The sequence below is a fragment of the Bombus huntii genome, chromosome 1, assembly GCF_024542735.1.
Source record: "Bombus huntii isolate Logan2020A chromosome 1, iyBomHunt1.1, whole genome shotgun sequence".
Taxonomy (NCBI): domain Eukaryota; kingdom Metazoa; phylum Arthropoda; class Insecta; order Hymenoptera; family Apidae; genus Bombus; species Bombus huntii.
This window is the reverse complement of record NC_066238.1, coordinates 11,336,110-11,360,884: the sequence shown is the minus strand read 5'-3', so window position 1 is coordinate 11,360,884 and position 24,775 is coordinate 11,336,110. Positions and strand designations below refer to the sequence as shown.

The 24,775-nt window shown below is 36.1% G+C and overlaps 3 long non-coding RNA genes across 3 annotated transcripts; 1 reads left to right on the top strand and 2 right to left on the bottom strand.

The window, feature by feature from the left end:
- Positions 1-10,988: 10,988 nt before the first annotated feature.
- Positions 10,989-15,362, bottom strand: LOC126868242 (uncharacterized). Its single transcript, XR_007690556.1, has 3 exons — positions 15,177-15,362; positions 13,973-14,192; positions 10,989-12,326 (listed from the first exon to the last, which is right to left on the bottom strand). It is a non-coding gene; the product is annotated as an uncharacterized LOC126868242 (long non-coding RNA).
- A 6,065-nt stretch (positions 15,363-21,427) lies between these two features.
- Positions 21,428-23,995, bottom strand: LOC126868247 (uncharacterized). The gene is made up of 3 exons (XR_007690557.1): positions 23,944-23,995; positions 21,826-23,851; positions 21,428-21,721 (listed from the first exon to the last, which is right to left on the bottom strand). It is a non-coding gene; the product is annotated as an uncharacterized LOC126868247 (long non-coding RNA).
- A 64-nt stretch (positions 23,996-24,059) lies between these two features.
- On the top strand, positions 24,060-24,583 carry LOC126868254 (uncharacterized). Its single transcript, XR_007690558.1, has 2 exons — positions 24,060-24,099; positions 24,207-24,583. It is a non-coding gene; the product is annotated as an uncharacterized LOC126868254 (long non-coding RNA).
- The last annotated feature ends 192 nt before the right edge of the window (positions 24,584-24,775 follow it).

The following is a 24,775-nucleotide window of genomic DNA, read 5'->3' as shown; positions in this document are numbered from 1 at the left end:
GAAATTGCACATAGCCGCGAGACCTTTCCCTCTTCCCGAGTGTTTTATATTTCTTCCTCCTTTTTCCCTCTCTTTCTTCCAATTTTTTTTTTCTCCGTGGCTATCCCTCTTTTTTTCCCACCGTTTCGACCATTCGAAATCCCTCTGTCGGACTGTTTCGTTCACCACGTTCGTTTCATTTTGCCTGCCACGGCCCGAGCCTCTTTACGCGGAATCATAACTTCTCTAACGACGCGGTAAACAGTGTGTAACCAATCGTACAGACAGCTGAAACCGAAACCATGGATCACAACGTCGATTTTCTCCGCATTTTTCAACGAAATGGAGCTTTCAAGCGACCCTCGATGGAAGGATTTATTATCGCAATGATAGCTCGATATATAGAGTTGCATTCAAAATGATGCATGGTGGAATAGAATTTTAAGTCAATACATACGATGTTGTTACGATCTTATATTGATGACAACCGGAACTGGATATTTTTATATTCTTAATAGTACAAATGCACGTTTCTGTATATTTGATTGAAGATATAGATATTACCAAAGTTATGCCATTAATTTGGTACTAATTGTAATTGTGCTTCTGCTGTCGTTGTAGTGTTATTAAAATAATGTATCAATTATGTGCATTGATTTTTGATTAGTACAGAATCACGCAGAATGCCGCTATTTTTAGACTACTTCCAACAGAAATAATGAAGATCCTGCCGGTGTTACAAGATAGAAGATCCTTCCGACCTTGACCTTTTCACCCAAAGGTTCTATTTAGTCCCGCTGATCTTGCAAATTTAATAGCAAATAACATGTCATAATGTGTATAGTCGTCAAAGTAGCAAAAATTGACATTCCATCGCAGAAAATATTCTTTATGGACTTGACGACTGGAAAATGAGAAATCAGTTCACTAGTTCACATTTTCCAGACCCACTTGCCATTGACTTTTCTTCTAAATGCTTTTTGTAGGTTCATTAAATCATCGTTTAATGTAAACAAATCTCATAGCGATAACAACATTAAAAAAGAACACGTAATTTTATATAGTTAATTTTTTTGTAATGCACACACCGTTATAAACTGTGGAAAATATTTCATTTTTTATGGAGAATTGCGTGCCACAAAGCAAGTATGGTTTACCCGTAACGAGCCACTGGACGATCGTTATTAGTAATATAACAGTATGGTGTAATCGAAAGCCACGCAAATTAATTTAATTCCATCGATCGCTTATTAATTATAGACAATTACGATAACATTTATTTGCGGCGTACAAGTAAACAGGACGGCATTTAGCTGTGGTCGAACGAATATCAGCGTGTAAACGTTCGGAATACTCGACCACGGGAGGAATCGATAGAAAACGAAAACAAACAGTATCCAATATAAACACGTGTACTAATAACTTTTTAATTATCGTCAAATCATTAAATTAGAATCGAACCAATGCATCGAACTTATTCTACAGATGGAAAGGTAATATTTACGCACTAAAATGCACAAATTGTTGTTCTTGCTATAAAATTTAATAGGAATTTTGTAAGAACAGATTGCTTGCAAATAAATGGAAAATTTATAGAAATATTTAGAAAACCAAATTTCTATATGAGCAAATATTTTCTTATTTCTTAAATAAATCTTACGATATACCTAAAATTCGATTAAATCAATTCTATAAATATTTCTAATCACCCAACACGATTGCCAATAAATGAAGCTAACCAAAAGCCACAATGATATTTAATCCGCATTAATTATTAAACAAAGTATATAAACTAGACTAATCTGACTATAATGTTATTTATGTATTCACAGGAAACTGTACAGTTCAAAAATTCACAAAATACACGTAGTATTCAAAATTGTATAAAATATTCGAAGTACAATGTTCTTTATAATATCTGATAGATGAAAAGTAAATTTTTCTTCAGCTTTCATTCCCTTAGGTATATTCAGAAAAATATCAAATTACATAAACATCCACAATCTATTAAAAACCCATTGGAATTTATCATAAATAAGATACTCCAGAATTTGGCGATAAGTTGTCGAAAGCCAGCAGCGCGTAAATAAGTAATCGTAATAACTTTCATACATCATATTTGCTCTTCCTTTCATTTTATCCTCATGTTTACCCTCCATCGCTGCACGCGTACGAATAATTTCGACGCTCTATAAATACAGGCGTCATCGTGGGAGAGCGCGTCGTTTCGCGAACACAGGGATTGAAAGTTTCTTCGCTTCTCGTGACTGCGCGCCACGTCCTCGTCCTAGTCGTCGCGCGAATTAACCGTTTCGACGTTGAATATGCTTCTTATATCTGGAGTGGATTCGTCACGGGGACTCGAATGAAATTATAGAAGTTTCTGGGTGAAACTTTTCCGCCTTCTGCGTTTCGCTGACTTCCTGAATGAAATTTATGGAAGAGAACGCTCGTGACCAACAGTCAATTTCCCTGTCTTATTTCTCCTCGTAAACTGATCATGATGTTTAATGTATCGTACAAAGCGACGGTGAATGAACCTGTAGATTCGATTAGAGCCCAAAACATACTTGGTTGAGCTTTGGAATCATCGAATGAAAGGGTGACGTTGTAAGTATGATACCATTTGATAGATTTCAATACTATGAGTCAATGTTTTTATCGTTGTTTTCTTAATATAAATTGATCATCAAGGCGACGTTGAATGAGCTGATAAATTGAATTATACGTAGGAAAATCTGCGCTCAAATGGTGAGCTATAGAAATCTAGAATAAAAGGACTGACGATATTGTTTGATATAATTCAGTAGTACGAATCAATGCTTTCATGGTTGACTTCTTCTTTTTCACAAATTGATCATCAAACTGACGTTAAATGAACTTACATAAATCCAATGATGCCTTGTAATATGAAATCTGCGGATGGCAGCGTTGAAGAGGATGGTACATTTCGATAGATTTTTTATAGATTTCAGTAGTATGAGTCAATGTTTCCGCCGTTACCTTCTTTGTAACTTATTCATTGTAGATATAGATATCGTAGATCTATTGTAGATATGATAAGTGTATATTTTCAATTGTTGAGAATAAATTGTTGCAAATGGCGACCAATGATACGCAATGTTGCCGCATAAATTACTAACTAGACTCTAGAGTCTATATAGGGAAGATATAGTTACGCTGCGAAGCGAAGAAAATGAATTTTGTAAGTTGTGGGTTTCTGGAGTATCGTAATCAGGCAGGAACGTAACCAGTAGACGAGGGGCGAGCGCAGAGCTGTCATGGGGGTGTTTCCACGTAAAATGGACGATTGCATGCCTCGCGGTGGTTGCATGCGAAGAATTTGCGGCCATGCCAACCGTGCGCTGCATCGATGATGCGCTAGAAGTACGTTTGACACACGCTGTCGGCGACGGTCTATCGATCGAGTTATTACTTCACCGTATACATGATAGTGTGAGGTGTACATTTACGTTAATCGTAATGCGTATAGAGTTACGTTTAATCTACGTGTTTGGTCTCGATTACACGCGATACTGTGCAATACGTTATAATATGTAATGTATGAACCGTTCAAAAGCACTGATGATTAACTTTCTAAAATAGGAAATAAAGTAAAATGACGATATTACAACTATTATTTCGTATAATCTGTTTCGAAACTTACGATTCTTTATATCACTTTTTCCGCTAAATGAATTTATGAAAGTGAAACATTAATCTTTTTTTATCTCCAACACAATATCGTATAACGATATAATAATAATGTAAAAGACAGATACAAATATCAGTATTTCTTTAAAAGAATGAAATTAAAATTACCAGTTTATTCTTTTTATACGTCCATCTCTTTCCATTTCCCTGGAAATGCGTTACGTTTGCTGTCATGCGCGTGTGCTTCTGATTTATATTTTAAATAAATAATCACGAGCGTGAGTAGAACAGGATTTATTAGATAGTGTAGAATTTCGCGTGGAACCCACACGAATGAGTTCACCGCATTCGTGCAACGGTACAAGGAAATTAAACACGGCTGGCGCGCGTGTTTTGTGTTTCGGCGTTGTTTTCAAACAGATATAGGAAATGTTTGCCGCATGCTCTTTGGGGATCCGGCTGGAAACAACGGATATTGAATCATGATTTAGCTGATGTGAAAACCGATCTTTCGTATCACTGAATGTAAACGGGTAAGTGCACCTCGGTAAATCTCCTCGGTAAACGAGAGGGGACAGAAAACGAAACCAAAGAAAATCACCGACTAGTGGTGTATCTATCACACGTGAATTTCCAAATATGTTCTCAGTTATGTTAACATTACAACCACCAGAGTGGTCAAAATAACCAATTCGTAATTTTTTATAGAAACATTATGAATCTATCGTAGCATATTTTGGAGGATTTGTATGATTCTTTGAAAAATGTATGAATAAAAGCTTGTTGTTTTCTATACATTATCTTACGCATGTACTTTTTACATTTCTTTTGTATACTTCATACTGTAGGAGACAGTTCTAATATCAAACGATAGCTATCATTTACTATATTACAAAATACTAACCTGTGAAAGGTATAGCGGTTATCTTATCACGTAGACAAAAATCTTCAAAAGTTAGAAAAACTGATATTGGCTATATTTACATATGTACGACTTCTCATGATATATTTTCAAATTACCATAAGAATGAAAATTCCTAAGAACTGGTAAACCCCACCGATGAAGAAACTCCATCTATCTGGATTCCATTCTATCCCATTGCCAGTTCCGAAATCCATAAGTACCTGAGAAAGTACATCACGCTTCGCTTAACAATTTGCATGAAGCAGTCCGGTATTCAGGAAACTCCTGTTTTCCGGAACGGATCAACAAAAACCTCTTGGCATTCACAAAGCTGGCAATGAAAGATCTAAATGAGAGAAAGCACTCGTACGCGAGGGTAAAAAAAAAAGACGCGTGGATCGATACGTAAATGAACGGTGCTTCATCGCGAGGAACGTTGTACGCTGGACGTGGCGCATCGTTGAAGTGGCGTCACGTTGTTCGACGCCCGCTAAACATCAAAAGAGGTCCCTTAAATAAATAACAAACGTCGATAGCGACGTCGTGGCCGCGGTGAATGCGCTGTCCTGTGAGTAGCGATCGATGATATTAACGCTTCCAATGGAAAATGCATATTGCAGCCAGTTATTTGGGTCAGAAGCGGATATTCGACGCGTGGATCGCGATGACGGTATTATCCAGCCAACAAGACCGATCCTACACTTTCGAACGTGTTTCTCATGAAATAAGATTTCAGTATGGAATTTTTGTAAAAATAGAAAGTCGTTGATGGCATTGTATCGCGGAATTTCGTCGAATGGGTGGCTACTTGAGGAAAGCTGGTGTGCTTCGACGCAGCTGCAACCATTCGAACCTGGAGAATACGATACTTCCACGCTATTCTTTCTACCTGCCTCGTTTGTACTATTTCCCTTTTTATTTGGAAATTGGCCGGATACCTTGCTTTGTGGCCGTACGAACATTATTACCTTCCTTTAACAAGCTTTTAACGGCTTGTTTAAACTTACGGTTTCTTGCTGGAAATTCGTCGTAACTAGCTTCTGTCCTTAATTAAAGGAAGATAGAATATATAATGAAAGCACAAAGAAAAAACGCAAACGATGGTAAGTCACATGCTTTGTTCCTTATATGAGGGAAATTTTAAAATTCCATATCTTGTCGATTATGTATTACCAAAACTGTCTTTTTATTTTCGTTATACGGTTCTTTTGAAAATATTTACATAAAAGATATTGGTTTCTCTCGGAAGTACGGTTTTTCACAAAACTTCGTGGATTCTTTATCCATTGCTAAAAGGCTTATAACATGTCTTTGAACCGAATATGTTACTCCTCTATACCAAAGTACATCCTTTTGAATACTAAATAACATCAATACAAAAGAATTACCAAAATTTCACTTAATATATTTTTCATCTGTAATTTTTCTATACGATGTATGATATTAATAATATTCGATTTTACTGTGTACGAATGGCAGAGTAATTTCGAATGAGATGTTGAAATACGAATAACAGCAAAGTTTAGATTTAACTCTAAGAGTTGCATGGTATTTGACCTGAATTAATCACTTAATATTGTTATATTAATCCATATGAAGATCACAGAGGAAGTCACTCATTTCATTTTATCTACATACACATATATATAATAATATAATATGCTTAATTTTCAGCAACTTCAGAACCATCCTGCAGTTATATCAACACTGTTCTATTATCGATTCGGACTAATACGAATTATAAGGATGTATCTAAATTAGCGATAAGTGTGGCGATTCTGATCGAGTAGTTGGAATGTTAAACAATAACCAGTCCGATTTAACGTCGGCATGATAGATTTTAAACGATTTCGGGCTTGGTACTAATTCATTCCACCTCAACAGCGTATAAATTATACTACGCATTTGCGCTACTATGCTCTTTATCATCCGAATCTCTGTCCCATTCTCCGACGCACCTCGCCGTAATTGCGACACAAATTTTCGAGGAACACTAATTAGGGAAGCCAACTTAGGGAAGAACAATCTCGTTCTTCGCTTTTAAGAATGAACTAAAGAAGAATGAGCATTCCGTGTAAGGGTTTACGTAAAAATAACGTCATAGCTTCAAGGGAAACTTCGACGTAGCTCGATAGAAGAGAAAAAGAGAGAAAGAAGGTAGAAAGAGGAGAGAAAGTACATCGAGCACAGTGTGTCGGGTTTCTCCTTAAATCTTCATTTCTATAAATCCGTTTTCTCGTTCCGCGGCTCGAATACAATGGCCGGAGCCGGTCTCGAGGCAAGTCGGGATTCGTATTAATGATCCTTTGATTCTGAAACCAGTGCGGGTTTCATTCAGCCGGGCCAGAATGTACCGTCGGGAACAAGAGAATTAATATCGTGAAAAATTCGTCAGTCGTAGGCGGTACTATCGATGAAACAGCTTCCCAAGTGGCCTGGTGATTTCGTAATGGGCAACCGCATTTTCCTAGTCGGTAGATCGATTAATTTCAGCTTATCGCGCGCATCTGTAATTGGCGGAATTTATACGAACAAGTTCTCTCTGGGTTATTTCAATCGATGTAAAACGAAGACAGTGCCAGTTTGAAACGAACGTTTACATTACGATCGTTTAATGTTGATTGTGATAATTACGGTTTTAGAAGATTGTTTTATATTAGGTATATTGCTCGGTTAAGACTGATGGGCAGATAAGTAAATGGAAAGTCTATTTTCGATAGAGAAGCTGTCACAGAGTTTTTAAAAGCGCGAGAGTGTAAATAGAAACGTCCACGCAAACTTGACAGAAAACGTTTGGAAGGAATCGATTAGCGGATTTAACGTGCAATCAGTCACTTACGTGGTTATGCCTGGACGTTGATATGTTATTTCGACTATCAACATTCGGAATGATCGATATTTGTCGAATTTTATCCTTCGAATTTGTACAGTCCAATATTTAGACATTCAACGGTTCAAGAATTTCAGCTTTCAAAAACTTAAAGGGTCAAAAACGTAACTGGATTCTACATTTTATTGAAAAGATCCATTCTCTATTAATACATTTTTCCACCATCACAAGAACTATCTTAACAACCACAGACTCCCTCTATCCTTCGATCCCAATCAAACTTAACGAAATAAAAAGGATCCCTTACACTATCACAAATCTTTATACTAACCACTTTACTTTTTACAACTCGTACTCGTTTCCAGATCCGCACGGTAGCGCTGATCCATCAAACGTCTACAGCTCAAACGTCTATAGCATGTACTGTTTGCCTTCCTCTCGCGAGGAAGAGTACAAAAGTTCACGGTAGCAGGCTTTGCCACACCTACAGGTGTAAACCTATAAGCGAGAATCACCGATCTTAGATTTCGCTTAAGATTTACGAGGCTTTCCACTCCGCGAGTCGTCCTCCTCTCCAGCTGCTGCTTCTCTATCCGCTCGTTTGCTGTATCTTCTTCGAGAGCCTCCCTCTCTCTCTCTCTCTCTCTCTCTCTCTGTATCTACGCCACTACCATGCAAATTTATACAGCAAATAGTAATCCCTCCCCATCGTTCGGAATAAATCTACCCAGCCAGCGACATATCAAAGACGTAAACCCTTTCTCAGGTTTCCTAGCGCGTGGACGTGCTTGAAATATCGCGTCGCTAAGAAACAGCGTCATTTCTGTCTTGTTCCCCTTGTTTTCCTATCTTCGACCTTCTCATTGTCGCTTTCTCTGTTGCTCTTCGCGCCTCCTCTTTCGTCCTTTCACTCTGATCGTTTTTCTCTTTGGTTTTCCCTTTTGCTCTTTTTTCTTCTGCTCTCTTGACGTCTCGAGTCGACGATACCGATTGGCGACAAGTCGATGGCTCGATGTTTTAGGGTAATGGAAGTTTGTACTCCATTCGAAGAAACGAGGTGATTCTTTCTCGTTAATTCATGATCCAGGGCGAACTGTGTATTTGTTTCGCTGGCTTTCTCGGATTTTCTTTCGATTGTTTTTATAATATATTAGGTTGTAACATTATACCCGTTTTATTCTTTTCATTTATATAATAAATACAAAAACTGACGGAATTTACGTGATACTTCAATGGCATATGTAAATCAGAGAAAAAATATTATAAGTAGACCGTGAATATTAATGGGAAACCAAATTTTGATGAGCTGTTAAAGAAATAGGTTTTACGCAAAGATACATTTTACCCACTAAATACTACAATAATTGCTATATTTTGAATATTCCATGTATTTCTGCATATTATGCGCAGTCTGCGCAGTTTTACAGCTAAATCCAATAATATATATCTCATGATCCGTGAGAATGAAATTTAGAACAATTTTGATCACGCGTAGACGAATATTTGAGGAAAGAGAATTTGGTAATTCTATTCTTGATTCTCCCTTTTTTGACTGACTCAATGGCGAACCATCGATTTGGGTTACTGATTAATTCACCGAGCGATTGAAAGCTTCTGTTTCCAGAATCTTCCGGATATACAATTTGGGAATCATTTGTCTAATGTCGTACAAGAACGTTTTTGTGTCGTATTTTACACATCTTCACATTTTTAAAGGCTATTATTTTCCTAATTTATCAATTCTATGCTTCTTTCTTTTCATCATGACAATTTTCAACATGTAGCTATGTACAGAATTTGAATAATGGAAGTAAGATACCACCTAATGTGTGTAAAATGTGGTGAGACTCGTTCTATAAAAACATTTATTAGCGACTCTAATATAAATCAGCATTATTTCTTTCAAAATAGTCCCACTGGGAAACCGTTCATTTGGAACTATTACTGAAAGTAGAGTGGAAGTATACAGTATCCTACAAAAGTCTTACACTAACTAATTCAATGGAGATACTGAAGATACTTTTTTTATCTTAAATCTGCTGTTGCCTCTTAAGAAACGTCTAATTCAGAAATCGTTGATAATTTGTTAAACAGATATCGATTAATTTAAAATAAGTAACGAGTACAGATTGTTTATCATATTTTGACGATGTTGATAGTTCTTGAAATATAATTATCATCTCACCATCTTTTAGACACTTTTTATATACAACACTATAGATAAAATAATTAAACTAACCTAATTTTGTTAATACCTATAGACAATCTTAGCACCTAAATCTCGGTCGATGACTAAAATTAGTGCTCATGGATATTTGAGTATTATTTATTAAAATATTTCCTATATAACAAGAGAAGAGGAAGAGGGAAGAAAAAGAAACATGTTTTCCCCTGATTTACTGATAGGTTCATCAATAAAGTTACCTTAACAGACATATGTCTTAGACATCAGAATAATGGAGGTCAGGTCAGGGGCTATATTTGTACGAATTTAGACGAAAACTTTTTAAAGTTAAATCACACTGATGTCACATCAATTACTTCCATCGAAGTTAATTGACTTCTGCAGAACAAAATACAAATCGTGTAACCAATTCTGGTAACAAAACGGGCATCTCTTCTTGTCAATTAAGAAACTGATGAACTTGGTCAATTTAATTATGAAGTGGCATTGTTGTATTTCATGTATGAAGGTAGCTTGTCACGTTCGCTTCACGCGTTTATTTCATAGTTTCATTCTTATTTCGTTTCGATGAACGAAAAATTTAAATTTAGCACACAGTAATTTCACATTGCGAAAACATTTCTAAATACTACACCAAACCGACTAAATAAAGTAACCTGGTGAAGATCCGAAAGAACGAAGAGCTCGGTACAGTGCGTTTCGTGGTTTCGGTCGTTGAATCTTTCTACCCAAAGATATCTGGCGCAGCCAACGAGACAAGCATGATATTCGATTCGAACTAAATTTATCGGCCACATGAGTTATTTCAACTAAGGAAATAATTTCGTTTTTACCGTTATCAATGCTTCCACGTAGTTACCATTTTATCCCGTGATGTATCTTTCCAATCCATCCTCGTTCTTTTTCCTAAGTCACTTAATCATCGTCCTTATCTCTGACGATTCGAAGTATAGTAAGTATTATATGAAAATTGTTGTTCTGAAATATTTGTATTTAGTATTAAAAAAAAACGATTTTTTATCTTTGACAGAGGAACGGTCGCCGTGACAGAGTTTAAAATTTAAATTAGAATATTTCGCTGGAATTATTTGCTACATAGACAATCTGTTCTCTTTCACTTTTTTGTTTTTTGTTTTTTTTTTCGCGTAGATTATATGATAAATTTATACCAGTAGAATATGAATATTTGAGTGGTCAGAGTTTGGGAATTTTTAATCAAATTCCAAGATAAACCTTTTTAATATCTATTTTTCGGAAATGTTTTTAATAAGGAATATGTGACGATTTTACCAAAAGAAATAGCTTTTTTATTACGATTTATTTGTTTGAATTCAAACTTTCCATCGATGATCTTCGAGTACCATGGTTGGAGAAGAAGAAAGTTGAAGGGAAATAGATCAATATTTTCTCCAATTCTGTGACAGAACTTTCCTGCATATGCTTAAAATTTATGACAAACGCATAAGCCTGTTAGCAAAGAGAAGTAAAAATTCCTTAACTTTGCTTCAAATTTTATAAAATTATCAAAGCTGTCCATAAAAATTCCCTCGTTAGTCCTACAAGATTGTAAGAAATATTAGTTTCTAAATGTTATAATTGACATCTGGGTTAATCGTATAAGAACATCCATAATAGTCAAATAGGTAGATTTTTAATTTAAAATAAATGATAATAAAGCGGTGCGTATGTATCCTGTAAAGATCGCATGTCCCAGAAAATTCACGATTAATATAGAATATTGTACATATAAATGACCAAGACGATCTTCTCATAAAACACAGGTGTGTGTAAATACAATTTTATTTATCCTCAAAGACATTCGGCAGCGGATTTCGGCGAACAGAAGAAACAGCTGCACTCTATGACACGCTTACCCCGTGCACGTGTCTTTTTCCCCCTATATATCCAATGGCTAAATACCCTGAAAAACGCGAACAAATTTCGGCCAGTTTCCGTGAGAATAATTAAATTCGATCGTTGAATAAATTTTCATTGTAATGTGCCACAGCCGCGGGAACGTATCGAATTTAAATCACTTTCACCGGGCGTAAAATTCATACGCGCAATATACGCTAAATTCTTTAAATGGCCATTTTAAAACTACCGCGACGACGAAAAAAAAGAAGAAAGAAAGAGAGACGGCGTATAATGAGAGGACAGAGGAACGCGAATGAAAATAAAAAAGAAGAGAAAATTTTTTTTAACGCGTACGTGCAATCGGCAGTGGCTTAATCGAAATTTTCTCGTTCGCCGGAATGACGTTTTACCTTGGATCAGAGACTCATTTTTTTTTTTTTTTTTTAATCTCAGGAGGATATTCAGCGCGAATGCGACACCGTGTCTCGCGTGTAATCACCGTCGATGGTAATGGGACACCATACGCCAGTTTATCGGCATCAATGACCCGTAATTATAATTAAACGTTAATCACGTAGAACCAGATTCCGCGTGTGCGTCAGGTTGGATTCGATTGCCTGGTATTACGCTGGAAATAAAAATTCAAAAGAGCGAATCGTGGAGGGTAGCAGGAAACGAGGGTGAGGGAGAAAGAGACGAAGATGTGTTCGATGTTGGGAGGATGGAAAACGCGTTGGTTCTGGTCAACATCCACGTATTTTGCAGTCGTTCCACGTTGGTTCTTGTAGAAGCGCTTCTACGACGAGAATCGAACACGTTTGTGAGAATAATAACGTGACTCGAGCGAACAGCGTTTTTCTTGGTCGAGATGAGGAAGCATGTGAAGAGAACTTGCTGAGCAAACAGTTAAATGTATTCTGTTGAAAGAAAAATAATTAATATTAGAATTACAGTCAAAATGATCAATTAGGAATTTTTGATAAAAATTTTATGGATTTGTCACGATGATATTCTGAGAATTTGAATCATCTTTTATAATCTGTATAAACAAGAACTCGTTTTTCTCTTTCGCATTATGTATTTTCTCGTATATAATATTTTGATTTCTCCAACACAAGATTATTACTTTTACTAGCAGAGGAAATACGTAAATCGCGATGTTGAAAGTTATTTTTGTCTGAAGAAAATGTTGTTTTACGATTATATATAGCAATGATATAAAGAATTCGTTATTATCTTTATTTTATTGCGAAGGTATTAATTGTGGTTAAAATAGAAGTTGAATTACGAACGTTCTATCTTTGACATGAAACCACCTGTAAGGTTTATTTTTTCATGTAGCTGTTTGTCAAATACAGGTATTTTCTCGGGCGCACGTTAATATTTTACTCATTCACTGACTGGATTTATGAACAGTCGCTTTAAGGGGTAACATTTAGTTGCTTGCAATTACGCTCTGCGGTAGATAGGCCGGGCAATGTTTTTGAAAATTTTGACCCAGAAAGGTCAGCCACTCGGCATAAGCAGAAAAATTTATGGATACAAATAAAATTTGTAAATAAAGGTTAATCTAACCGGTACGAGTGCAGAATTTTTCATTTTCAGATATCACAGATGGTGTTTCATAACTATTAATGAAATCACAATCTGTTAAAGAGTACAAATTAAAGTATACGAGACCGATAAAACGAGGAAAATTCCAGAAATATATAAAATTGTCGATGTTTGAGAATAATATTATTAGTTAACATTTGTAATGAATTATACATGTATAAATATAGGTAAAGATTTCCTGAAATGTGTTCAAAGATTTCTTTTAAAATGTGCGAACGTTTCTTTAAAGATGCGCACAAAGATTTCTTGCAAAGACATTTTCGAAAGAACATTCCAACTTTTCAGCAGTTTTGCCCTTATCTGTATTCGAGAGCTGCTCAAAATTTTCCTCGGCGTTCCGAACGACACGACAACTTTGGATCACGTTTTCTCAAAACTTTGTTATTTCTACCTATTCCATTCTGCAACAAATAACGGATTTCTGTCATTCGCTGATTAAAACGAACGCAAAATTTTCATTGAAACCTTAATTAAATGTCAAAGGTATTATTACAGGGGGGACTACGCGAATGATACTTTTGATAATCCATGTCCAAAGTACTGGTTTTGTAATTTATTTTACTTTCGATCGATGATATGTAAATACGCCCTAAGAAACAGAATATTTATGCAGAGTATTCATCCGTAGCAGGACATTACGTAATGTTAGGGAATTTCATTGAAAATTAATCATCGAGAAAAAGAACTCATTTCAGCGTCGCTTTCTTTGATCATTGAACTCGAATTATGAATGAACTCTTTGAGACCGAAGAAAATAGAACATCGATTTTTTCCCTGTGTCCCGTTTTAAATTTTAAAACAGTACCAAGCATAAATAACTCCTTTGAACTGCTTGCACAGAGGCGCAAACATAAATTCGAAACTCGGAACGAGAATGGAGGGGAAATTAAATGTTACTTCGTAATAAATAATCTTGTTTGGTTTTTGTCGCGACAGTATTACGTATTACCTTCGTGGCTTTTCGGACTGGCAGCCAAGCTCACGGAGAGTTGCATGTACGTATAAACCCTGCCTCACTCGTTGAATGCCGCCAGAAACTTTCGAAAACGCCAGGAACGGCGCGGCATTGGTTTTTCGAAAATTGCCGTCACACCAAAATTTCACACAAACTGCTGGGCTCGTCGCAGAATCACGAACGACACCAGGCCGATACTTTCGCCGATGACAACCTGCGAATTTGATTTACGATGAGGCTTCTTGTGTGAAAGTTAAATTTTTATCGTGACAACGAGTTTAGTTTACAATTTAAATAACAGAATGTTTCTTGATATTTGTAAATAATAAAATGTAGTATCAGATTGCAGACGCATTCAAATTGCAATTAATGAAATAAATTCTACATTGGCTTCTATTTCACGAATACAGTAGAACTCCATTTATCTGAAATCCATTTAGTGGAATGAAATTTTAGTTAATGTCCCATTAAGCGAAGTTATTGTCGAATAAACTCGTTTGAACATGAACTGCTATTATGTGAACGAAAAATCATAGGTGAAGAAGATTGACGAACTCTCATTGTATGAACTTTGTCTCTCAACGAACTTAGATAAATGAAATTTTACAATTTATAAATATAGTTGTTCCGTATAGAAACGTTCAAAACTTTGTCTCTTGATGAATTCCTGTATATGAAACTCTACCATAGATAAATTCAGTTGTCCTTTAGAGAAACATTTAAAATTAAATTATCTCATAGAATACTTTTTTCTAAGGCATTAAACTTCTTTATTCGCGTTCTTATAAAAATTAGAATATTAAAATACCACGACCAAAATATATAAAAAATTATTCAATAGCTCCAGCAAAATTTTCTATTCGACGTTCCATTTAAAATTCCTATAAAAGAGAAATCGTAGCTTCGATTTCTTCATCTACAGCGACTACAAAAATTATTCGCACGCACTCTTATTTTATAACAAAGCGTTTCTTTCACAGGTTCTATACACATTTCATTTTCATTTGCAATTCAGTTTCATAACTACAAACTTTTGTAGCCGTATGAAAGTACTGCTAAATGATACGAAGTTTAATACACCTGAGCCTAATTAATTACTATGTAAGTGCTATAATAAGTATAACGGCATGACAAAACTTTTTGTAGCCACTGTACATTCGACGAAAAAGAATTTTAAAGAATAAGCTTCACTTTATACCTGTAACTTCGCTATCGACGACAGTTTAATCGTATCCCATTGACCAGAACCGCAACACTCGTTATAGAAGTGAACTGTCCACGCGTTCACACGCGAACATTCGTCGAGGTTACGTCGCGCGGCCCGCAACGGATTCACCTGACGCAATAATCCCGAGTGATGTACTTCCGCGGCGAATACCTCCGAGTAAACCGATTACCAATGGACTTGGCTGGAATAGGACGCCGATGATGAACTCGAGTGGATACGTGGTAGACGAATCGCGTGAAGTTATTCACGCGAGCGGCACTGGTCAAGGAAGATCGTTAGATCGTCCATTTAGTTTTCAACGAGTTGGATCAATAGAGAAATGAAAGTGATAAGTAAAGCATGGGCACTGCGAATGTTTCTTGCAAATATTTTATTAACATAGTTAGAGAAATGTAACTTGTTCGATGATTAGTTTTGTTCGCTAAATACCATAACAAGTTTATTATTAGTTATAGTGTATTATACGACTATAGTTCAGATACTTAGATGTATGTTTGCGTATTATGTACAATTTGGCGTATTATGTGAATTCTTACACTTTTAAACTCGCAATGAGTGCATCCGCAGTTTAATAACGAGATTCTTTCGTCGCATTAATGTGAATTTACAATTTATTTTTACGCGTTATATACATTTCATGCGTTTCCATAGCTTGAAATTTCCCATAAATGCACGAAGATCGCCAGTTTAATAATAAAGTTCTTTTCTCACTACGATATGAATTTCTTATATGTACGAGATTTTCATAATAATAAAATTCAAGATATTGCGTACAATAATATTAAGAGTTGTTTGAGAATATTTTACGATGTATAATTAAAGGTTACTATGAATATTTGTATTAGTTTTGCTATGGAGAAAGTTAATTTAAGAAATAAGTGGATGGAAGCTCTTTACGAAACACTGCGAAATGAATATTTGTTCGAGTTACGTATATTAGAATAGTTGCGATGAAATGAATATCTTCAGCAAACACGTGGAGCGCATGGATTTTTATTGCCTCATTAAACCTCCACTGCTGGAAACAATTTTAAAATTCCTTGATGTTTCCAAGCGACTTTTCATTTAATCCGCAGAATTCATTGATGCCATATATACCGGTGCATATATTTAGAAGCAGCTCTTACGTTACAAACAGTACCGAAACTATATTTAAACCATCTGTTTATTTAAATTCCCCATTTGTACTTCTAATGTTTTATTTACATTCTCCGTTTACACTCTTGATATATTTGTTTATACACGCGCAGCCATTAAACGTCCAAAATATTCAATTAAATCACTTCCCATGATCCTTGAAAGCTATCATTGGTGAAATCTCACCCTGTGTAAGTTGTTTGTAAATATTGTAATACTGAATAACAACAAAACGTTTAATTTCACCTCATTGGTGTTTTAATTTAAAAGATATGTATTCCAGTGAATTTTTATCCACGGTAATTCTTCATTCATCATTTGAATCGGCAATGTCTTACACATAATAGTTTTTTACGTAGGAATCCACTATTTTTTTACCGTTACATTTCTCCTTAAAATAAATAAATCAAATTTTCCATAAATTTCGAATCTAATAGAAGTCCATCTGTCTTCTTCAATTTATAATTTGATGATTCCAGAAGCCTCTGGTTATGAAATGACCCAGTTAACAGGTTAAGAGATAACTAGCCCCCCCCCCCCCCTATCCTTTTACTTCCTCTCTTTCCCCACACGGGAATTCCAACGATTCCACATCGATGTACCACCCTCTTGAAAAACAAGATATGAAACTTATATACATAGAAGAACAATGCACGGACACTGGAATATTCCCAGTTTGTACGATGGATCCAGAAGGACGTCGGTTAGGCCACGCATGCAGATAGTGTCCCGTGGCACGCGTCCCAAGTGCTCGCACGTCACTCAATTCGGATTCCAAGCTAGCAGCCGAAACGAGCCCCGTTTCCTCGCGATACTCGTTTCAGGGTTCCAATAAAATGGAAATGTCTCGGCTGCTGACACGCTATGTCCCGACTCGCGGCGCCACGAGAAGCCGGATCAGGAATATTCGGTCAGAAGGAGGCTCGAGACTACTTTATTGTCCCCGCGGCGAATGTAAGCAGCATGCTGGCACGCGCTTACGTACATATGTAGAAATAAACGTGGAGTGAGGGAACGAGCACGTCCGATGTGGGACAGCCCCGTTTCTCGATGGAACGCACATCGAGAGTGCTTTTCATGGGAGAGGCCGACACACACCGCAGTTGTCGACGTTGTCGTTCTCTCGTAGCGTCTGTATCCGGTGAACAATCGAACTGGGACGCCTGATGGAGAAGGGAAAAAACCGACCATCGCTGGATAGGCCGTGTATCTAACGTTGAAACGCGTATCGATATGCTTCGTCAATAAGATTTGTTATTTTCCTTTTTTTTTTTTTTTTTTTCGGGAGAGACACAGTCGGATTCAATGTCGGGGACCGTGTTCGAATGATGAATGCTTATGGGGTCTTGTGTTGCGAAGACGAAATGTTGCGATCGTATTTCATTTGTTGATTCTTTGTTTTAGCAGGTCCGTGGAAGACAAACTGACGTATTGAGATACTTTAAAGGCTGATTAAACAGATGACTATAGAATTGTAATTACACGATGTATGATTATGGGCATCGTCATTGCGTTATATATTGAATCATGTTCGACTGAATTGTATCTTTTTATTGTTCGAAAATTTCTTAAGTTCGAGCTAAACATGAAAAATGTGACCCCTCGTTTGAATTTTGTCTTGTTGTAACGTTAAAGATCCTTTTTCAATAGTATATCATAATAGTTATCAATATTTAATACGATCAATTTGAATATATTTAATTTTCTTAAAGTAATAAGTTTATCACATTCAACCGTGATTTTGAAATCGTTTCGCCTAAAGAGAATGTGATTCGTAATGAGTATTAATAATTATTAATTTTAACAATGCCGACGTGATATCGTGCTTATCCGTTATTCTCGAACGATAAACACAAAGATTGAACGGTAATGAAAGAAAAAGAGATAATGAAAATTTTCATTATATGCATTATAGAGGGGGATGAAACGGACGGGGAAGTAGTGATTAAAACGTTTAATTATGTCGGATAACGATTTTAAATAATGAGATATATCGTCATTGAATGTTAGAAATGTGTAATTATGGCTTTTCATATCGGTCGATATACGTCAGTTTACATAAGAAATTACGAAATGTTTTGGGATTGGAGGAACACATCACGAATTTCGGCTGTAGCATTGAATATGAAGTTGTACAAAATGTAATTACACCATGAATAGCTTGCTTCGATTCGTATTAAAATTATAATACTGGTAAATCTCACGCGGGTAAATTGATAAAGCAAATCTTAATAATCCTTGCTTTATGTAAAACAAATGTGAGAAAATATCGCGTACATTTGTTTACTCACCTTCCACGATATTTACTGATAAAATTCAGCGTCGAAATTTCAAATTCAATTTTCGATACCTTATATTACATATATCGTCCAAAAATTTTGGGATCACGAAACATCTCAATTAAATTAATATAATTAATTAAGTAAATATTGATAGAAGTATTCTGAAAATCTTATAAACCTATTTGAAGAACTATCGGTTCTATTTTTTAAATTGTTGGCACTGTAATTTCCACATTGACACGTTCTATGTTAATGGAATCGTAGCTTCGACTTCGAGGATAGAACCTCTCAGTTATGAATAGCATTTCGTTTTGCTTGTCAAATAAGCGTATCAAGTTTGCGTCTAAACTGTTGGAACGTTGGAGAACGCGAGTCACGAGGGCGAAGAGAATGCTGTTATCGAGCACATATGTCTTCCTGAGAGATGTAAACTCTCCATTTGCATTGGCTTGCGTTAATGCGTTTCCGATAGCGATCTGTTCCATTGCCGGCATGTTTATTTGAATAATTAGTCACACTGATGACCCTTGAAAAAATTTAACCCCGTCAGCTTCTTGCATTTCGCATCAGACGAATCGATTTGTTTAATGCAGACAAAGTATCTCATTTTGTACGGAATGGTGAGTATATTCTATAAATAAGTGGACTCGTAAATACTTGATTGAAAAGTTCTTGTAAAAATACGAGATAATAATAGCTTGTTCTCAATTTGATAAAACATACAAAAATAAATTGATGTTATTTAATATTAGATCTGTTTTAAATCGTCGCACACCTATATGTGCATGGAATTAATATCAATGGGAAATTGAATTTATTCCGATATTAAATTTCAAATGTTTAACAAAACGTATTTACAATCAATTTTTGAAAATTATTTCCACCGCTTGTTATTTTCATAAAAAGCACAACGCTTTTACAAAATTTCTCTGTATTGAAAATTGTAAATTACTATTTTATTTCTACTTCAGTGAATGTTTTACAAATTATATTAATCTCTAACACGTATTAACTCTTGGTGAGTAAATTTTTTCTCCATGAGCAAGAATACGATACGATATCTAATGATCTTAGGAACCGACGAATCGAGTTTCCACGATTTGTTGATCCTTTCAGTTAAGATCGTCGATTATTTCGTATTTTTTACGTCTTGCTTTTAGTCATAGAATATAATAATATTGCTTGAGTGAAAAAGCCTAAAATATCCTATATGAAACGTCTGCCATAAAACAATAAAAAAACTTCCACGACTCGTCGATAAGAGCATCGTCGGAGAGTAGATAAGTCATAGTTTATGGGAATTGAAGCGAAACAATCGTCTAAGCACGACACACAAGTCTTCTGCGTGGACAATAATAACGGTTTAATTGAATTACATCAGGCGCAACACGGCGCTGTGTCCGAAGGGACGCGTCAAGTGCTTTTCACGAGACAAGGCCACCGGTGTCTAGTCTACCGTAATTATTGTCCTAAACTGCGGCACTCGTGGGGTTTCACACGACGCGCTTAGTTAATACGCGTACTTGCAATCGTAACGTTTTAATTAACGACGAAAGTTAGCAGACTTTGCAAAAACCGTGCACGCAGCTTGAGACCGTATTTAACAAACGACCGTATGACACTAGCGGAAAGTACCGGTCGTTAAGGGGTGTGGTAAAAGTGGCACGTTTTGTTACCCAGTTTTGTTTTAAGAACGTTTTCATCGTCCGCAAGAAAAAGAAGGAAAAAGAATACATCAGAATGATTGTTGTTAAAAAAGAGTCAGCGAACAAGGTAACGCAGAGACAGCAAAATGGAAGCGGTCAGAAGAAAAGTTTATTAACAGAGTGATATAAATAAATGTCAGATCGGTAGAATTGACTAAGGACAAATGGAATTTTTCCCAAGCGTAATCGTATCTGTCTTTCAAATTTACATTGCTGTAACACGGTACAGTAATGAATAGCGTTATTAAGAGAACGACAAATCATAACGGAATTACGTTCGATAGGTTGTATCAGGGGCTTTCCGTGAGACAAAGCTGTCGGTGTCCACTAGTTTTGTCACGAGCCGCCGTTACCCAAGGGGGTTGCAAAAGGATTAAGGGGTGACGCGATGGACCACACATTCCGCACATGTGCGACGTATCCGATCCTTTCACGTCGCTGTCACTGCTTTGATAAATCGGAATTAAAACGCATCCCGGTACCGTACAGGCTGTGCCCATCGGTGGGAGTAACTGGTTTCGCTGTGCAGAATGCGTCCTGCGTGATACAAAAGAGAGCCTTGGACACGGAATTTCGATAAAAATGCACACCGATCGAAATTGATAGGAACATAATTACGAGAAAATTGATTTATATCCTAGCAAGAAACTGTACTGTTTCAAGATAAATTTAATATATAATTCCTCCCCGACGTATTTTAACATCACCTCCTTGACTATGGATTGAAATAAATTTTAGAGATTACGTATCCCAAGACACTGGCATCCATTCAAACTTGTGTTTCTCGAAAACGTATTATAAACTCAATTTGTCATCAGCACTGATTCTCCTTCTATTAATCTCCCCGTATATACTTGAATTCTATGCACAAAACCACGTATGTATCTTCTTAATCCGTTTGGTTAGCCAAGTATGATCCTCTTCTACTTGTCTGACCACGTGAGCTTCTATACTACTCGTCCGACTACAACGTACTTGCACAAAATATATGCTTGTTGATCTTCTCCGTTCATTTAGGCCTTAGTTACCGTGGTCACGTGTTCTGACGAGTGACACGTGTCGAGATCAAAATGCATACACTTATAAGATTCTGTATACTAATTTTTTACTAACATGAAACGCATTAAATACATGTTTGCGATAAATACGATATTTTGTATACATTTGCAGATTTGTTTCAAATTTTACTAATATAATCACGACAATTGCATATGATTGCAGCGCTAATAAAATTCCATTACTTTCAAATTCTCACTTTTTAATTCAAATACTTTCGTGCGCCAGTGTATCCATCAACACGATGATTCACCAGAATACGCATCCACCGTAACCATAATCTTATTTCTATCAAGTTAAGACGTCATATCGTTTGAAGAAAATGTCAGCATATCTGAAACAGCGATACGTTCCTATAAAGGGGTGAACACCCTATTATCGGTTGGGAAATAGGGCAAGATAGATTCGAGAAACTTAAAAGACGGCGCCTGGAGATACCTTATCGGAGAACGTGAGCCACTAGCGGCACAATATAATAGCGTATCTGGCACATACTCGGCCAAACAGTTCGGTAGAGTCGAGTCGTCAGCGTCGCGAGTGTATATACGCCGTTTTGCAGCCGCCTAGTCGAGATATGTATGTTCCCGCCGGTCTCGCGGAGAAACCGTGTACTCGCATACCAATGAGCGTTGTGGATGGAACGAAAGCTTCATAGTTGTGACTCAGTTTGTGCTGCACAAGCGAGAAAAAGATTTTACGGGCAGAAAGAGGGAAAATCGACTACGCGTACATTTGGCTGCGGCGATTTCGAAAGTGGAACGCATGCGCGAATACCAATTTGAATAACGTATGTACGCCAAGCGGATTTCGGCCGCGAAAAAAAGTACTCGCGAAAAACTGATATTCTCTGTTCTCCGTCCTTGCTTCAAGCATAAGCGCGACTGAAAATATTAGACAAACAAGCAGGTGATTCTTTGTGCAGATATAGATCGATGGTATAGAAAATACAATTTGTTTTGTCTGAGACTCAGCTTTTTTTTTACAAAATCCACGTAGAAGAATGTCTGCGCGAATGGTACGAATTATTGGATTAAAAAGTACGAAGAAAAATTGTAAGAATTACATCTTTGTATACTACGTACGTAACGAATTTTTAAAATCGATTTTCTTCGCAATTAAGTCTCAGAAGAAAAGTTTGATTCTACATGTTTGATGTAATTTAGTATAAGACTTTGTTTGCTATTCACTTTTACATTTGTGGTCGCATTTTGTACATTTATCCCTTTAGTAATTTATTATACAATCAAAAAAAATCCACTTTTTTATCAAACTTCTCATAAGCATAACTATATTTTTCACTATATTCAGCAGTGAAAATAAAATTCTGAAGAAGTTTGATATTTCGACGATAATTTTATTTCTCGTACAATCAAAATAGATGAGAATGTTCGAGGGTGGAAACAGCAACGAGTCAAGTTATACGTTGTTGACCATTTCGCAATCTGCTTTTGACTACGTAATGTTGCACAAGATTCCTCGAAGTATTTCGATCGTTCCAACAACGATGGTGCTCCAATTGAATATTCGAACGACTACGGTATCCAGGAGAAAAAGTATAGATTACAGAGGAAACGTTTAGACGTTTCTGCGCTCTTGGCAACCGACGCCAGCATGAATACCTGCATTCTGGCCAGCTTCCAAGAAACATTATAATACGTCCCGTGGTTACACCCTCGAAACACGTGTCACACATACCTCGAGCTCATTTATAAAACGTCTCGTGTAATCGAGTATTACGATTTCACTGTACACTGCATTCGCATTATCATTCAAATAATCGATCCACTTAGATTAGCCTCATTTCAACAAAATACAGTTCCCAAATATCTTACAATATTATTATCTTTCCGTTTCCAATTCTATAGTTATCATTCGTGAAATAATCTATTATGTACTATGATCGTCTTTTAAAAATTTGCAGAAAATAGAGTATTATATTGGAAAATAGATTGGTTACGGTTATTAACTGATTGAAATTGTTAAAAGTTCAACGAACGTATTTCTGATTACCATCTTATCGATAACCGTTATATTTATTTCTTGTTCTGTCTAACATAATCTAGTAAAGATAATAAAATTGGAAATAACGATTCTTCATAAAGAAATAAGTTGTAGGGCAGACTAAAATTCTTGGATATCAGATTTTACCTAGAAACAATTATTTTAGAAATATATCATGCATACATGTAGTACTTGCATGTTTCGAGAAACATATATTTCTAAAAGTTACATCTACATCTTTTTGTATTTATACACATAGACAATGTCAGGATGTACTTTCCATCATTTTGTTGTCTTATTGTGTAAAATTGTTTTCTTTTCGTAAACAAAGCCTCACATATAAAATATTATTGTATATTTTCAATTTCATGACGAATCATCTTCTGTTTCCTCATATCATCTTTGCTGAGATGTCATCATAATTCTCCAGAATTCTCCTGTTTCTATAGCCATAGTGTTTGATCTACGTTATTTCAGGCAAAAGGTGACCAGAACGATCAGTATAATTTATGCAATTTATTTATTATTTTTAATTATCTTTATGATCTTACTTACAGATAAATATCAGAGAAAGAAGACCGAAATCAACTAGCCCAAAAGGAAATTCTTGAACAATAAAAATATTCCAATAGAATCTTCAAATCTTTAGAATCCAAAGACAGACAGATTACCCGACATACCAAAGTCCTTAAGCTTCAGACTTATTGTTAGGTAACATGGCTCGTCTGTCCGTGTCGCTTTAGCGAGAAAGTGTCGATGGTCAATGTGTCTTAAAGGCCATTGTCGATCGAGAGACTGAAGTTATCACGGGGTTTTAGGTCACCTTTATCTCCAAGAAAAATATTTCGTCCCTGTCGGAGATTTATTTCAGGCTGAGCGCGCGCCAGAGATGATCGATCGACATTGCGCAGGTTCGGAAGAAAGATTCGTATAGCGGACGTGCTTCAGCGAATCATCGAGCGCATCGAAGGAGTATAACTTCTCGACGAAAATAGACGGATCAGGTATCGATAACGCTGATATTCCTTTCCGCAGGATTTCGTCGAATTTAAAATGCGTTTGGCATCGATGCGCTCGCTTTTAGGTGGCTGCTATGAATTTATTTACCTGGAATTTGAATTATATTTGAAGTATATTTGTTACGTTTAGTGGTTAAATTCGATCTAATAAAGAACTCCACAAATGTTAGATCTTACGATAGGTCTGCCAATGATCTATTAATCTTTGATCTGTTTAAAGGGTATCTATATATAATAGTGATAAAATTGTAAATTAGCAAGTCCACAGATACTACAATTTTCTCTAATTTTCCAATCTTCTTTAAAAATTTATCTTGTCGCCAATTGAGAGTTTTAGCTGTTCAGTCGGTTTTCATAGAAATGCAATG